This window comes from Symphalangus syndactylus, chromosome 9 (genome assembly GCF_028878055.3).
Source record: "Symphalangus syndactylus isolate Jambi chromosome 9, NHGRI_mSymSyn1-v2.1_pri, whole genome shotgun sequence".
NCBI classification, from domain to species: domain Eukaryota; kingdom Metazoa; phylum Chordata; class Mammalia; order Primates; family Hylobatidae; genus Symphalangus; species Symphalangus syndactylus.
This window is the reverse complement of record NC_072431.2, coordinates 87525412-87541042: the sequence shown is the minus strand read 5'-3', so window position 1 is coordinate 87541042 and position 15631 is coordinate 87525412. Positions and strand designations below refer to the sequence as shown.

Sequence of the window (15631 nt, the reverse complement as noted above, 5' to 3'; positions counted from 1 at the left end):
AAAATTGCAGGCCCCAGATCCTACAGTGGCTTGTGTTTCTTTTTCCTGGGTACATCCTCAACCATGGCAAAATAAACCTCAGCAAACCTTGGCAAAATAAACCTCTAAATTGGTTGAAACCTGTTTCAGACATTTTTTTTTATTTTTGGTTTACAGATCATAACCCAATACCATGTTTTTTATTTTATTGCTCCTATGTTCCATTGGGAACTCCTTCAGGTTGGCTTCTTACTCTATTACTTTTTAAAAATACTATTATTTGGAAAAAGCTTATTTTTCCTCTGCTCTCACACTGCAATAATCATCAATACAGAAGACTTCTGTGATCAAATATTGGGGAAGTTTTCTCTCTATCACCAAACAAGCAATCAGTTCTGCAGAAGGCACCAGCTGGATGTCCTCTCATTCAATTTTGATGCTATCTACATGGAGATAGCGTCAGATGCCACAGGTTGAGGGCTCAGTCCCCAAAACTGCTCCCCACTTTGGACACCAGTAGTAAGTCTGGGCCTCTGAAACTTCTGTCCAACTGGCTTCAAGTTAGGGTTTCCATGACCCCATCTTGGGTTCAATTAATTTGCTAGAGCAGATCACAAAACCCAGAGAAATAGTTACTTACATTTACTGGTTTATTATAAAAGATATTACAACGAATATAGATGAAGAGATGTGTATGGTAAGGTATGAAGAAAGGGGTGTGAAGCTTCCATGCCCTCACTGGGCATGCCATCCTCTTGGAGCCTCCATGCGTTCAGCTATCTAACAGCTTGCCAAACTCTGTCCTCTTGTGTTTTTATGGAGGCTTCATTATGATCAAACCATGGGCCACTGCTGATCAGTTGGTCTTTCAGCCCCGCTCTCCTCCCTGGAAGTTGGGGAGGTGGGCCCAGAAGTTACAACCCTCTAATCATGCCTTTGCCATTCTGGTGACCACCTCCATCCTGAAGCTATCAGTCAACATTAGCGTACAAAGAGACAGCACTTTGGAGATTCCAAGCATCTTAGGAATTGTGTGTATGACAGTAAACAGGGGTGAAGACCAAGTTCTTCATAATATCACAATTATGTTACATTTCATCTTGTTCTTTTTGTATACTTGACTAAGACTCACTATGAATCATTAATTCATTGTATTCATCTTTGTTATTCTGGATGCTAATTATCAAACCTTGTGTGTAGTCATTGATTCACTCATTCATGAAGCTAATATTTCCCACCATGGGTCCTGTACTCTGAGGAGTATGAGCTCTGCAGTGAAGAACAAAACATGTACAACTTCCAGTCCCACAGAGCTTACTACTTAGTAGAGAACTGAAAATACACCTACAGAAATAAGTATTGTTAGAACTGTAATTAGTGCTATGAAATAACTTCATAAACACATTTCAAACTGAACTGCCCTAATTGTAAGTTTTATTTTAAATGGTATCAGCCATTGCTTTTTTTTTCTTATAGCAATAAAGAATCTTGTCACGATGTCTGTTAATCAGGAGAGCTAATACTAGTCATTGTAATACAATCCATAATGTGCCTGTGGCATATCACAGTAATAGGTTTATATTCTCATATATGTTAAAATCCAATGAGTTTGGTCAGCCAGCTCTCCAGAATGACTCTTCAAGGTGTCTCTTCTCCAAGTGGTGAACTTAGGCATCCTGGCTCCTTCATCATGTGGTTTCAGTTATCAGAGTATTCACTTCCAGCCATGCAGAGAGAGGAGAGCAAGATTGGAAGGTCTCACAGGAGACTTTAGGGGCTTGCTGAAAGTGGTCGCATTACTTCCACCCTTGTTCTATTGGCTAGAACAAGTCTTGTGACCCACTGAGAGAAGAGGAGTTTGGGAAATGCAGTTTTGCTGTACTAGGATAAAAAAGAAAGGAATAGATCAACACAGAGCATTGTCTCTGCCAACTGTTTCATAGTACATTTGTGGAAAGTCTTGAGGAACAGTGCTATAAAAAGACTTTTGAAATGACTGAAGAGTTGCATTCATTTCAAGCTGTTGTTATTCTCTGTTTTAGGAATGGGAGATAACTGTTTTACTTTAACCCTGAACATTTCCCTTGCAACGTTCTCTGGCATTTGGAAGTCCTCCAAGCCCCTCATCATTTCTCAACAGCCAGGCTTCCCGCAGTGCCTGCTCACAGTTTCCTCAAGGTCGAGTCTCTTACAGGAACATAAGTTCAGCTGCTCCTTTTAGAGGGTGCAATGAATCATCCCTTTTAGCAAATATAGAATTCCCTGTGACCTCTGCAAATGGTCCCACTATGTCTGCTGCTGAGCCAAAAGCAGGAAAGCCAGAGACTAATTTATTGCAAGCAACCATCACTATTTATCCCAGGCCCAATGGGAGTCAGACAGAGGAAACAGCTCTGCTAATTATATCTGGGAAAGATTAGTGGCTTTAAAGTCAGAAGACATAAGCTTGACATCTGGTTCCTCTACCCATTGAGTGATCTTGGGCAAGTCTTTGGTGCTAAAAATTCATTAAGCACCTACTATAAGCCAAGTACATAGGGACAGAGATTGTAAAAATAAATTGCAGGCAGTCAAAGCACTTACTGTAATACAATATGAGACATGTTCTCTCACTTCTCCTGTGTGTCTGTCTTGACCCTTGGTGGAAAGCACTTCTGTCCACATTGTAGCCACTGCCTACTCCAACAGCTGGAGGCTTCTGCTGCTGCCCTCACCAGTCAAACTGATGCCTCACAAACTGATGCCTCTTTCTTTACATTGCTGACTTCCAAGTCAAGATCTCGCAAGGGTGAGTTACCTGGGAATACATAGATCATAGGCCTGTGGTTTAGTTGTATAGGAGGCCAGAAAAGGGGGGAGTGCACATTTTCAAATTTCACAAAAGGGTGTTTTAAAATGTGTGGGGCAGGCAGAAAATATGGCAGATAAAAAGATTTCCGAACGGTACTGAAGGGCCATTTGATGTTGGGGATCATGCTTTTGTTTTAGTATGATTGTATAAATCTCTCCCAGCTGTGCCAGGCAAAACCAGAAAGGAACAGAGACAAGGAATTGTTGGTTTGATCCTGAGTTTAGGATGTTGGGATAGTTGCAGAAGAAAGGCAAGGCTACTAGGATGCCAAGTAGCCCTGAAAGAGGTAAATGGAGTGATAGAGTTCTCCATGAATTTGAAGAGCAGGTAGTAATGACAGAGAATAGTTTATGGGAATTTAAGATTGTAGGCATTGTGAAGTTCTGGGTAATGACCTAATGTAGAAACATGGATAATATTCACCCAGTTTGCACTGTGTGGGGATGGTTCTAATGCCCTATCCACGTTGGGGAAAATATGACATGACCATTGGGCATGGTAGCATGCACCTATAGTCCCACCTATGCAGGAGGCTGAGGTGGGAGGACTGCTTGAAGGCAGGAATTTGAGGCTGCAGCTTGCTATTATTATACCTATGAATAGCCACTGCACTTCAACCTGGGCAACATAGCAAGACCCAATCTATCAAAAGTAAAAGGACACAACCAATTTGCAAGTGTCTCAGGATGCAGGCATTTTGGCAGTAGTGCTGCATGTTTGCCATTACTGATGTTAAGTGTGGTCACAGAAGGGTGGGTAATGAGAAGTGGTGGTTGATAGAGCAGGAGCACTGTCATCTCAGACAAACATCATCACTTTAAATTCCAGCTCCCTTTCTAGCCTCATGCATTTCAAGGAAATCACTTCTCTTCTAACTACAAGCAGCCAGAAAGAGCAGACAGTAAAACACAGATAAGACAGCATGGGCACAGAGGGAGGTTGGGGAAAAGCACAACAAAAAAGCAAAAAACAAAAAAACACAGAAGCAGTCCAAGACTCTGATAAACTCTCCCACCCTGAATCATTTAAAAACTCTTAGTCTGTAAGAGAGTGTGTCTCTGACTTAACTTGGCTAGTAGGCTCCTCTCAGGTTTATTTTCTCTAAAATAAATCTGTCTTGACTGGCAAGCCACCTTTCTTATTTCTTTCCTCTTTCTTTAATTCTTACAGTGGTGAAGAAAAGAAAGAGTTCAGAGGACAAATGTTATGAGCCTTGGGTGTTTGTAGGCCTCAAGACATGAGCACGGGGGTGTTCTGGTGATATAATAGGCCTTGACAGGCAGATTGTTGTTCAGGTGCCAATGTCCTCAGTGAAGGAGGAAAAGTGGCCAGGGGATCTGCAGCACAGACACAGGGTTAGATGACCAAAGATGGAGGGGGTTAAGCATGTGGAAGAAGAGAAAGCAGAATGCAGGACTAGGAGAAGGAGATGTTGCCCAGACATGGACATGGAGCGAGGGTTCTTTGAAGAGGATAAGATAGAAGAAGACTCATTAGAATGAAATGAGGTGTTCCAGAAGATGATGGAGAAAGAATGGTGCAGAATTGAAAAGAATTATGTAAGAAGACAGAACAGTAAACTCAAAATTAGATGATAAGAGAGCTTTGCACTGTGGGCCACTGGTAGCCAAAGGTGAGAGGGATTCTGAATAGGTGCAGGTGGAACTCTATGTCTACTTTCAGGGAATGTAGCAAGGATTTATTCCCTAAGGAGCTAGCATCTTAGGTTGCCTGTGGCTGTCAGGAGCCTCTCCTCCCCTTCTTACATTGTGCATTAGTCCATTCTCACACTGCTATAAAGATACTCCCGAAGACTGGGTAATTTATAAAGGAAAGAGGTTTAATTTACTCCCTATTCCACATAACTGGGGAGGCCTCAGGAAACTTACAATCATGGTGGAAGGTAAAGGGGAAGCAAGGCACATCTTCACAAGGCAGCAGGAGAGAGAGAGCACCTACCACATGATCAGACTGCAAATTTTCCAAACTTTAATGCTCTGTATCCCTTTTAAACATAAGTTCCAATTTCTTCTTCTTTTTTTTTTTTTTTTTTTTGAGACGGAGTCTCGCTCTGTCGCCCAGGCTGGAGTGCAGTGGTGCAATCTCGGCTCACTGCAAGCTCCACCTCCTGGGTTCATGCCATTCTCCTGCCTCAGCCTCTCTGAGTAGCTGGGACTACAGGCGCCTGCCACCACGTCCGGCTAATTTTTTGTATTTTTAGTAGAGACGGGGTTTCACTGTGGTCTCGATCTCCTGACCTCGTGATCCGCCCGCCTCGGCCTCCCAAAGTGCTGGGATTACAAGCGTGAGCCACCGCGCCCGGCCAATAATTTCCAATTTCAAACCATCTCTTTGTGAGCCCATATAACTGAATGCTTTCAGAATAAGCCAAGTCGCTTCTTGAATGCTTTGCTGCTTAGAAATTTCTTCTGCCAGATACACTAAATCATCTCTCTTGAGTTCACAGTTCCACAGATCTCTAGGGCAGGGGCAAAATGCCACCAGCCTCTTTGCTAAAGCATACCAAGAGTGACCTTTACTCCAGTTCCCAGTAAATTCCTCATTTCCATCTGAGACCACCTCAGCCTGGACTTCATTGTCCACGTCACGATCAGCATTTTGATCAAAACCATTCAGCAAATCTCTAGGAAGTATCAAATTTCCCTACATCTTCCTGTCTTCTTCTGAGCCCTCCAAACTGTTCCAAACTCTACGTGTTACCCAGTCCCAAAGTCAATTCCACATTTTCAGGTTATCTTTATAGCAGTACCCCACTCTCAGTACCAATTCTCTGTATTAGTCCTTTCCTACGCTGCTATAAAGATACTACCTGAGACTGGGTAATTTATAAAGGAAAGAGGTTTAATTGACTCACAGTTCTGCATGGCTGGGGAGGCCTCAGAAAGCTTACAATCATGGCAGAAGATGAAAGGGAAGCAAGGCATATTTTCACAAGGTGGCAGGAGAGAGTGTGTGCAGGGGAACCTGCCACTTTTAAAACCATAAGATCTTATGAGAACTCCCTCACTATCATGAGAACAGTAGGAGGGAACTACCCTCATGATCCAGTCACCTCCCACCAGGCCCCTCCTTTGACACAGAAAGGATTACAATTTGAGATGAGATTTGGCCAAATTATATCATATAGCAAGGATAAGAATGTCTCAATCTTAGAGGATCATTGTGACACTCAGTGCAGGGTACCACACTGTGACAATCAGTGCAGGTACCACAATGCAGGGTACCATTAAGAGGCAGTTTTCACAGTCACAGAATCCTTTCCTTGAGTGTCTCCTAGCTCTCTCTCTTCTTTTTTTGTCACAAGATCTTAGGGCAGATTGCATGTCTTCCGTGAAGTCAATATGGCCACTCTTCTGTGCTCTTGTGACCCACTCTGTGCTCCGTAGACCCACCTGTGCTTCTATGGGTCACAGCTCCTGGGACCATAAAAGCCACTGGTGGCTTCATGTTGGTCACCATGTATATGCTCCTGGTTGTTCATTTGTCAGAACTTTTTCCAGTGTGGAGTTAGTCTCTCTTACACTCCAACCTTTGCCTCCCTGTGTTGACATAATTTTTGTTGCTGTTATTAGGCTATGAGACAGAACAGATTTTGCTTTAGTTTTCTGGCATCATCCTGTGAGGTGACATCTTCTCTTGACTCATTCAGCTTCTTTCAATCACCTTCTCCTTAAGAACTAGGCTCAAGTCCCTCAGGGACTGGCCAGGAGATAGCTGAGTGACAACCTGAGGTTCTGCACACACCACTCTCTATTCCTTAGACAAAGGTTTATGAGGCTAAAGCAAGGGGAAGTAAGGCATTCTGATGAGAGGGAGTTATAAGAGGAGACTGGCGTGGACAGTTTTCGTGGTGTGGGGAGTCCAGATCAAAGGGAATATAGTAAAGAGCTAGGAACTTCTCAGGGGCAGCACCTCATTAGAGAGTGAGGGTTACAGTGTCAGCCTCTCAGAAGTTGGATATTCTTTCTAATGCAGAGTTGCTCAGATCACTGGTGATTAACTGATAATAACTGAAATCACCCAAGACTGGGCATAAAATAATGCCATCACCATACTCAGTATACTAAGAAGTTCCCATACCCCTCCAAATTTTCTTTTTGTAGTAAGCCCCTCCCACAACCCTTAACCCCTGACAACCACTGATCTCTTCTCCATCCCTATAGTTTTGCCTTTTCCAGAATGCCATGCAATACTGATATGGTTTGGATTGGTGTCCCCACCCAAATCTCATGTCAAATTGTAATCTCCAGTGTTAGAAGAGAAGCCTGGTAGGAGGTGATTGGATCATGGGGGCGGATTTCCCACTTGCTGTTCTCATGACAGTGAGTGGGTTCTCATGAGATCTGGTTGTTTAAAAGCATGTAGCCCGTCCTGCTTCTGTCTCTTTCTGCTTCTCCAGCAGTGTAAGAGTGCCTGCCTCCTTTAGAAAGTATCCTGAGACCTCTCCAGCCATGCTACCTGAACAGCTGTAGAAACATGAGCCAATGAAACCTCTTTTCTTATAAATTACCCATTCTCAGGTAGAGCTTCATAGCAGTGCAAGAATGGATGAATACAAATATGTAGCCTTTGAATCTAGGCTTTTTTCACTCAGCCATATGCATTTAAAATTCATCCATGTTGTTGAGTGGATCAGTAGTTCTTCCTTTTGATTGCTGAGTAATATTTCACTGTACAGATACACCACAGGATTCCTCAACTGAAGCATATGGAGAAGAGTAATTGCAGCGACTTTGGTAAATAATCTATCATGTACACTAATTAACTGACTTAAACAGTTTTGTATTCTTTCCTTGTACAAAAAGTCACACAAATGTAGAGAAGAAAACAAAATGAATCCTAAGATAGTCTTCACTTAGCTTCAACAGTTATCAAGATTCTTTCCATCTATCCCTTTTTACTTTAGTCTTTCTTGTTGAAATATATTAAAGCAAATTTTAGATACGAGAGTGAAATATGTAGAGATTATTCCATTTGACTCTCCAAAAGTTATGAATGTTTTTCATGTAACTTTAATGTATCAGCATTTTTTTTTTCTATAAAAGGCCAAATAATAACTGCTTTTGGCTTTGTGAGCTCTGGGTTCTTTGTCAAAATTACTCAACTTCTGCTGTTATAAAAAGAAAGCAGCCTTAGACTACTCATAAACAAACAAGCATGACTGTAGTCTACCAAAACTTTATTTACTAAAACAGGCAGCAGGCCCTAGTTTGACAAATGCAATCTAATCTCCAGTCCACGATGAAATTTTCCAGATTGCTTCAAAAATGTATTTTACTGTTTTTTTTCTCTCCAATCAAACCTTGTTTGGATTCTGTCTTTAAATGATTTTAAAGTTTCTAACATAACTTACATAGCCATATTTTTCAGTGCATATTAATTCTGCTATCACTAGAATTTCTTCCTTGGAAAAGAACTATTTTATAAAATAAACAATATGTATTTATCACTGAGAAATTAGAAAAAAACAAACAATCCCATCAAAAAGTGGGCTAAGGACATGAATAGACAATTATCAAAAGAAGCTATACAAATGGCCAACAAACATATGAGAAAATGCTCAACAGCACTAATGATCAGGGAAATGCAAATCAAAACCACAATGTGATACCACCTTACTCCTGCAAGAATGGCCACAATCAAAAAAATAAAAAAACAGTAGATATTGGCATGGATGTGGTGAACAGGGAACACTTCTACTTTCTGGTGGGAATGTAAACTAGTACAGCCACTATGGACAACAGTATGGAGATTCCTTAAAGAACTAAAAGTAGAACTACCATTCGATCCAGCAATCCCATTACTGGGTATCTACCTAGAGGAAAAGAAGTCATTATTCGGAAAAGATACTTGCACATGCATGTTTATAGAAGCAAAATTCCCAGTTGCAAAATAATGGAACCAACCCAAATAAATGCCCATCAATCAACGAGGGGATAAGGAAACTGTGGTATTATGTTATCTACTCAGCCATAAAAAGGAATGAATTAACAGCATTTGCAGTGACCTGGATGAGATTGGAGACTATTATTCTAAGTGAACTAACTCAAAAATGGAAAACCAAACATCGTACATTCTCACTGATATGTGGGAGCTAAGCTATAAAGTGGAGCTAAGCTATAAAGTAAAGCTAAGCTATAAAGTATAGAATGCACATTGTACATCTAATTTAATTATTATGCAAAGGCATAAGAATGATCCAATGGACTTTGGGGATTTGGGGGGAAGAGTGGGAGGGGGGCGAGGGATAAAAGGCTGCAAATATGGTGTAGTGTATACTGTTCGGGTGATGGGTACACTGAAATCTTGAAAATCACCACTAAAGAACTTATTTGGTTACTCATGTAACCAAATACCACCTGTACTCCAAAAACTTATGGAAAAAAAGTTTTTTGTACAAGAAAACTAAACATTAAAAGAAACTGAGGTACAGAAAAGTTGTCATTTCTTTCAGATTACAGAGCTAGTGTGGGTGGGCTTCAAGACAAGGAAGACAGGCTCCAGAGACCACACTCAACCACAAGTCTATGCTGCAATCAAGACTAATCTATGAGAAGGATGACAATTTATTAATTTGTGATTGTTGGGAGTGGGAACCCCAAGTTAATATGCCCAAAAGAGAGCTCTTGGTTTCTTCCTGCCTGTCTCTAATTTCTTTCTTCAGGCTTCCCTCTCTCAGCAAACACCAACTTCATTCATCCAGCTATGCATCCCCAATTCTTGGAGTTACCCTTGTTCCTACTCCTCTCATCACATATCTAGTTAGTCAGCAAAGCCTACTGGCTTTGCCTTCACAATACAAACCTAACCTTGTCTCTCTACCCTCCACCACTGCCATCCTGGTCTAAGACACCATTATCTTTTCCCAGATTATTGTAATAACTCATATCTGGTTTCCTGGTTTCTACTGTTACCCTCAATTGTCTATTCTCACTACAGCTGGAGTGACTCTTTTAAAGCGAAAGTCAGATTATGTTCCCTCTGCTCAAAATCCTCTGATGGCATCCCAACTTTCTCAGAATGAAATCAAGTTGTCGTTGGCTCACATGGCCTTGCGTAAATCTATCCATCTGCTACCTATTCTCCAGCCACTTTCGCGGTAACTCCCTGTGCACCAGATTTCATGTCCTTTCAGTTTCTCGTATATGCTGGCTCTGCTGCATCCTCATGTTGCTTGACACATGTTGCTCCCTGTGCTTGGAAGGCTCTCACAGGTGGCTGCAGAGTTTGCTTCTCTACTTCATGCAAGTCTCTGCTCCAGGTCACCTTCTTAAAGAGGTTCTTCCTGACTACTGTGGCCTCCTTTCCCTTTCCTGTCCTCACTAGCCCTTTCTCCAGCCTAGGGCTCATGCCCCTGCATATATTACAAATACACGGTTTATTGGTCTGTTATCCTTCCCAGCCCTTTCTTGTTAGCCACACAAGAGAAAGGATTTTGTCTGTTATTTTAGTGTTGTTCCCTGTGCCTTGACCGGTGTCCAGCACATAGAAGGCATGCAATGAAAATTGTTTGAATGACTGAATGAATGCAGGAATGTCATCATTCTGTACTGTGAACCATAATGAACATGAAACGAAGTAAGAGAATGAAGACATACAATAGGTCAGCCTACTAGCGGTCCTTTTAATTGCCCAATTGATGTTGGAAAATGAAGCTTTCTGGATGATAAATGAAAGCTACCAAATGCCATTCATCACAATTCTTGTCATCATCAACTCAATAAAGTATAGAATGCACATTGTATATCTAATTTAATGTGTGCAAACCAGGCACGTAATGACACAAATGTACAGTTTGTGGGTTGTAGTTAGTGCAGAAAAATGTAGTATTAGCCAAAGATAAGAGAGTTGCTGATGCATTCTCTATACTGGCAGATCAATACAGTATTATAAAGAACGAAGAAATGAAATCAAAGGATTTTTTTCTGACAAAAGAGAGAAAAGAATGAAATGGAAAGGGCACAATTGGCACCATTTAAATCTATTCCTTTATGTTTTACCTTCTAATTGGGACCTGAGGTTATAAATCAAGATAATAAAAGCTGATAAATACATTGCCTTATTTTTCCCCACAGGGGAGGTGAAGGAAGATGAAAGAAAGCATCAAAAGAAAACCACTCTGGCAGGGACTTCTCATTCCTTTTCATTTTATTTTCTGGCAAAGACTACAGTGCATCTATTACTTGTCTGAGAGGTTACAAAAGAGGAAGAAGCCTGGAGTTGTATAATAATGTTGGAAGCCTAGGAGAGGCCACAAAGAGTATCTTGTAGAGTGGGCGGGGTTCAGAAGGTTCTAAGCCATGCTGTGAATCTGGCACACAGGCCTTTGTGCTCAAAACACAATATCTGGGGTGGATTCCCAGCTCTTACAAGGAGCAATGAATGCTGCTAATGACATTGCATTTGGGGATTTTAATGGGAAGATAGAAATTTAACAAAGTTGGAGGGAATTAGTCTCCAGTTTAGCAGGCTTCTTGCTAAATGTCTACCTCCTGAGGTTCTACTGCTAAAAGAGGAAGCATTCTAGACACTTGGCCTTTCTCACTTCTTTTGTTAAAATGATATAAATGCCAAAAACAAAAATAAAAACAAACAAACAAACAAAAAACAAGAGTAGAGGTTCTATAATATGCAACAACAGGCCTTAACCCCAGAGGTCTCCAAAGTATAACTCACATAGTCACTTTTTTTTTTTTTTTTGAGATGGAGTCTCACTCTGTCACCCAGACTGGAGTACAGTGGCACAATGGCACTATCTTGGCTCACTGCAGCCTCTGCCTCCTGGGTTTAAGCAATTCTCCTGTCTCAGCCTCCATAGTAGCTGAGATTGCAGGCATGCATTACCACTCCTGGCTAATTTTTGTATTTTTTATTAGAGACGGGGTTTCACCATATTGGTTCTCAAACTCCTGATCTCAAGCGATCTGCCCATCTTGGCCTCCCAAAGAGCTGGGATTACAGGTGCGAACCACCGTGCCCAGCCCTTCACATAGTCACTGTTATCTGTAATAAGAAATAGGAAGAAAATGGATGCACAAATGATCTCTCAGATCCCTTCAAAACAGAAAACTTTAAGTTTCTATGAAATCAGGATGTTGCTTTATGAAACTAACAAGCAAATAGATTCAAAGTACAACATTTCTCCAGAGCTTCCCCTAAAGAGTAAAGTCCACAGCAGAGTGCCCCCCGCTTCCATCGAGGTTTCCCTGGGTAAAGGTCATATGAAAGAGCAAGTGAGATGATCAAAGCTCCAGGAGCAGGAAAGGAAGAATGTAGGGCCTGGATAACACATGAGCCCAAGAGTCCATGTCTGAGTAATCAGGTATGAGCTGTAGCTCACGGGTCTCCCTTCTGTTTGAATAGCAGCAGCAGAGAGAAGTCCACAAATGGGAATCACTTTTACTCATGTGCCAGCTCATGTTGACAGTGCCCTGAGCAGCAGTACCATGGAGGTGGGAGAGGCGACCTGAGTCCATGTCCTGGCCCCCTACTTGTTAGGTCAGTGATTATGAGCAAATCATTCACTTTGTCATCTGTCAAAGTGGACAATGACATAATGTATAAATGTACTTCAGCTGGTGCCTACTGCATAGCAGATTCTCAGGAAATGCTAGCTTTTTAAGTTCCCTTTTACTTGTACTGAGATGCAAGAAGAATGCTACATTAAAATCAACAATACATACAGGCATACTTCAGATATTGTGACTTTGGTTCTAGACTGCTGCAGTAAAGTGAATATCACTATAAAATGAGCCATACAAATTTTGTAGTTTCTCAGTGCATACAAAATTATGTTTACACTATATTGCAGTCTATTAACTGTGCAATAGCATTATGTCTAGAAAAACAATGTACATGCCTTAATTAAAAAATACGTTTTTGGTAAAAAATGCTAACGATCATCTGAGCCCTCAGCGAGTTGTAATCTTTTTGTTGGCGGAGGGTCTTGCTGACTGATCAGGGTGGTGTTTCTGAAGGCTGGGGTGGCTGTGGAGATTTCTTAAAATAACACAACAATAAAGCTTGCTGCATCAACGAACTCTTTTTTTCATGGAAGATTTCTCTGTAGCATGCAATGCTCTTTGATAGCATTTTACTCACAGCACAACTTTTTTATAAATTGAAGTCAATTCTCTCAAATCCTGCCACTAATTTTGTGTGATATTCTAAATATTTTGTTGTCATTTTTAACAATGTTCATAGCACCTTCAGCAGGAGTAGATTTCATTCCAGGAAATCACTTTGATCATCTGTAAGAAGGAGCTTCTCATCCACTCAAGTTTGATCCTGAGATTACAGCAATTCAGTCACATCTCCAAGCTCTACTTCTAATTCTAGCTCTCTTGCTATTTTCACCACATCGGCAGTGACTTTCTCCACTGAAGTCTTAAAATCTTCAGAGTCATCCATGAAGGTGGAATCAACTTCTTCCAAAACCTGTTAATGTCTATATTTTGACCTCCTCCCATGAATCATGAATGCTCTTAATGGCATCTAGAATGGTGAATCCTTTCCATAATGTTTTCAATGTACTCTGCTCAGATCTTTCAGAAGAATCATTTTGGCAGCTATAGACTTATGTAATGTATTTCTTAAATAATATAATTTAAAAGCCAAAATTACTCCCTGATCTGTGGGCAGCTGAATGGATGTTATGTTAGCAGGCATGAAAAATGACATTTCTCTCCTTGTACATCTCCATCAGAGCTCTTGGGTGACCAGGTGCATTGTCAATGAGCAGTAATAATTTGAAAGGATTCTTTTTGAGCAGTAGGTCTCAACAGTGGGCTTAAAATATTCAGTAAACCATTCTGTAAATAGATGTGTTGTCATCTAGGCTTTGTAGTTCTATTTATAGAGCACAGGCAGAATAGATTCGGTATAATTCTTAAGGGCTTGGGATTTTTTTGAATGGTAAAGGAGCATTAGCTTAAACTTAAAGTTACCAGCTGTATTAGCTCGTAACAAGAGTATGCCTGTTTTTTGAAGCTTTGAAGCCAAGCATGGACTTCTCCTCTCTAGCTAGGAAAGTCCTAGATGGCATCTTCTTCCAATAGAAGGCTGTCTTGTCTACATTGAAAATCTGTTGTTTAGTGTAGCTGCCTTCATCAATGATCTTAGCTAGATCTTCTAGAAAACTTACTGCAGCTTCTACATCAGCACTTGCTGCTCCACCTTGTGCTTTTATGTTATGGAGCTGGCTTCTTTCCTTAAACCTCATGAACAAACCTATGCTAGCTTCTAACTTTTCTTCTGCAGCTTTCTCTCTTCTCTCAGCCTTCATAGAATTGAAGAGAGTTAGGGCCTCACTCTGGGTTGGGCTTTGGTTTAAGGTAACGTTGCTTCTGGTTTGATCTTCTATCCAGACCATTCAAACTTTCTCCATGTCAATAATCAGGCCCTTTCAGTTTCTTATCACTCATGTGCTCACTGGAATAGCACCTCTAATTTCCTTCAAGAACTTTTCCTTTGCTTTCACTACTTAGTTAACTGTTTGGCATAAGAGCCCTGGCTTTTGGCCTAGCTCAGCTTTTAATATGCCTTTCTCACTAAACTTCATCATTTCTAGCATTTGATTTAAAGTGAGAAACATGCAACTCCTTCTTTCATTTGAACACTTACAGGCCATTGTAGGGATATTAATTGACCTAATTTTCATTTTGTGTCCAGAGAATAGGGAGGCCTGAGGAGAGGGAGATAAATGGAGGATTGGCTGGTCAGTAGAACAGTCAGAACACACATTTATTAAGTTCGCTGCCTTACATGAAGGCAATTTGTGGCACCCCAAAAAATTGCAATAGTAACATCAAAGATCACCCTAACAGGTGTAATAATAATGAAAAAGTTTGAAATATTGGAAGAAGTACCAAAATGTGACACACAGATGAGGTGAGCACATGCTGTTGGAAAAATGGCCCTGAAAGATTTGCTGGACTCACAGTTACCACAAACATTCAATTTGTAAAAAGTGTAATATTTGTGAAGTGCAATAAAGTGAAGTACGATAAAATGAGTTGTGTTTTAATCTCTTCCAGGTGGATTTGGTGAAATAAATACACCCCCAAATAACAAAGCACACTAGTATTTGTGCCATAAAGAGACACTAAAAGGAAGACTATATATATAAATCTCTCTCTCTCTCTCTCTATATATATATATATATATATATATTCCTTAAACCTCATGAACAAACATATATATGTGTGTATATATATATGTGTATATATATGTGTGTGTATATATATGTGTATATATATGTGTGTGTATATATGTGTGTATATATATATATATATATATATAGAGAGAGAGAGAGAGAGAGAGAGATGGAGTTTCACTCTGTCTTCCAGGCTGGAGTGCAGTGGCGTGATCTCAGTGCACTGCAACCTCCACCTTTCTGGGTTCAAGCAAATCTCCTACCTCAGGCTCCTGAGTAGCTGGGATTACAGGCGTGTGCCACCACACCTAGCTAATTTTTGTATTTTTAGTAGGGACGGGATTTCACCATGTTGACCAGGCTGATCTTGAACTCGTGACCTCAGGTGATCCACCAGCCTCAGCCTCCCAAAGTGCTGGGACGCAGGCATGAGCCACCATGCCCAGCCTGCAAGGAAGATTTTTAAAAGGAGATATTTGCTAGAGGAATCAAGGAAATCTTCCTAGAACAGGTCACATTCAATTGATACCTTGAAGGAATGATGGAATATCAGGAGCCAAAGCCGAGAGAGGTGGGGTTGGACTTAACAGGGAAAAAGGACAGCAAACAGAAGGGGCAGAGATGGG

At 40.9% G+C, this 15631-nt stretch overlaps 1 protein-coding gene across 1 annotated transcript in view; it reads right to left on the bottom strand.

Annotated features, from left to right (window-relative positions):
- Positions 1–611: 611 nt before the first annotated feature.
- LOC134731437 (uncharacterized) overlaps positions 612–15631 on the bottom strand; it is a 134174-nt gene continuing 119154 nt past the window's right edge. The window contains exons 4-5 of the transcript XR_010113704.1: positions 2563–2776; positions 612–1860 (exon numbers count right to left, since the gene is read on the bottom strand). The gene's annotated coding sequence lies outside the window, so the exon portion shown is untranslated. The remainder of the gene's footprint in view (positions 1861–2562; positions 2777–15631) is intronic.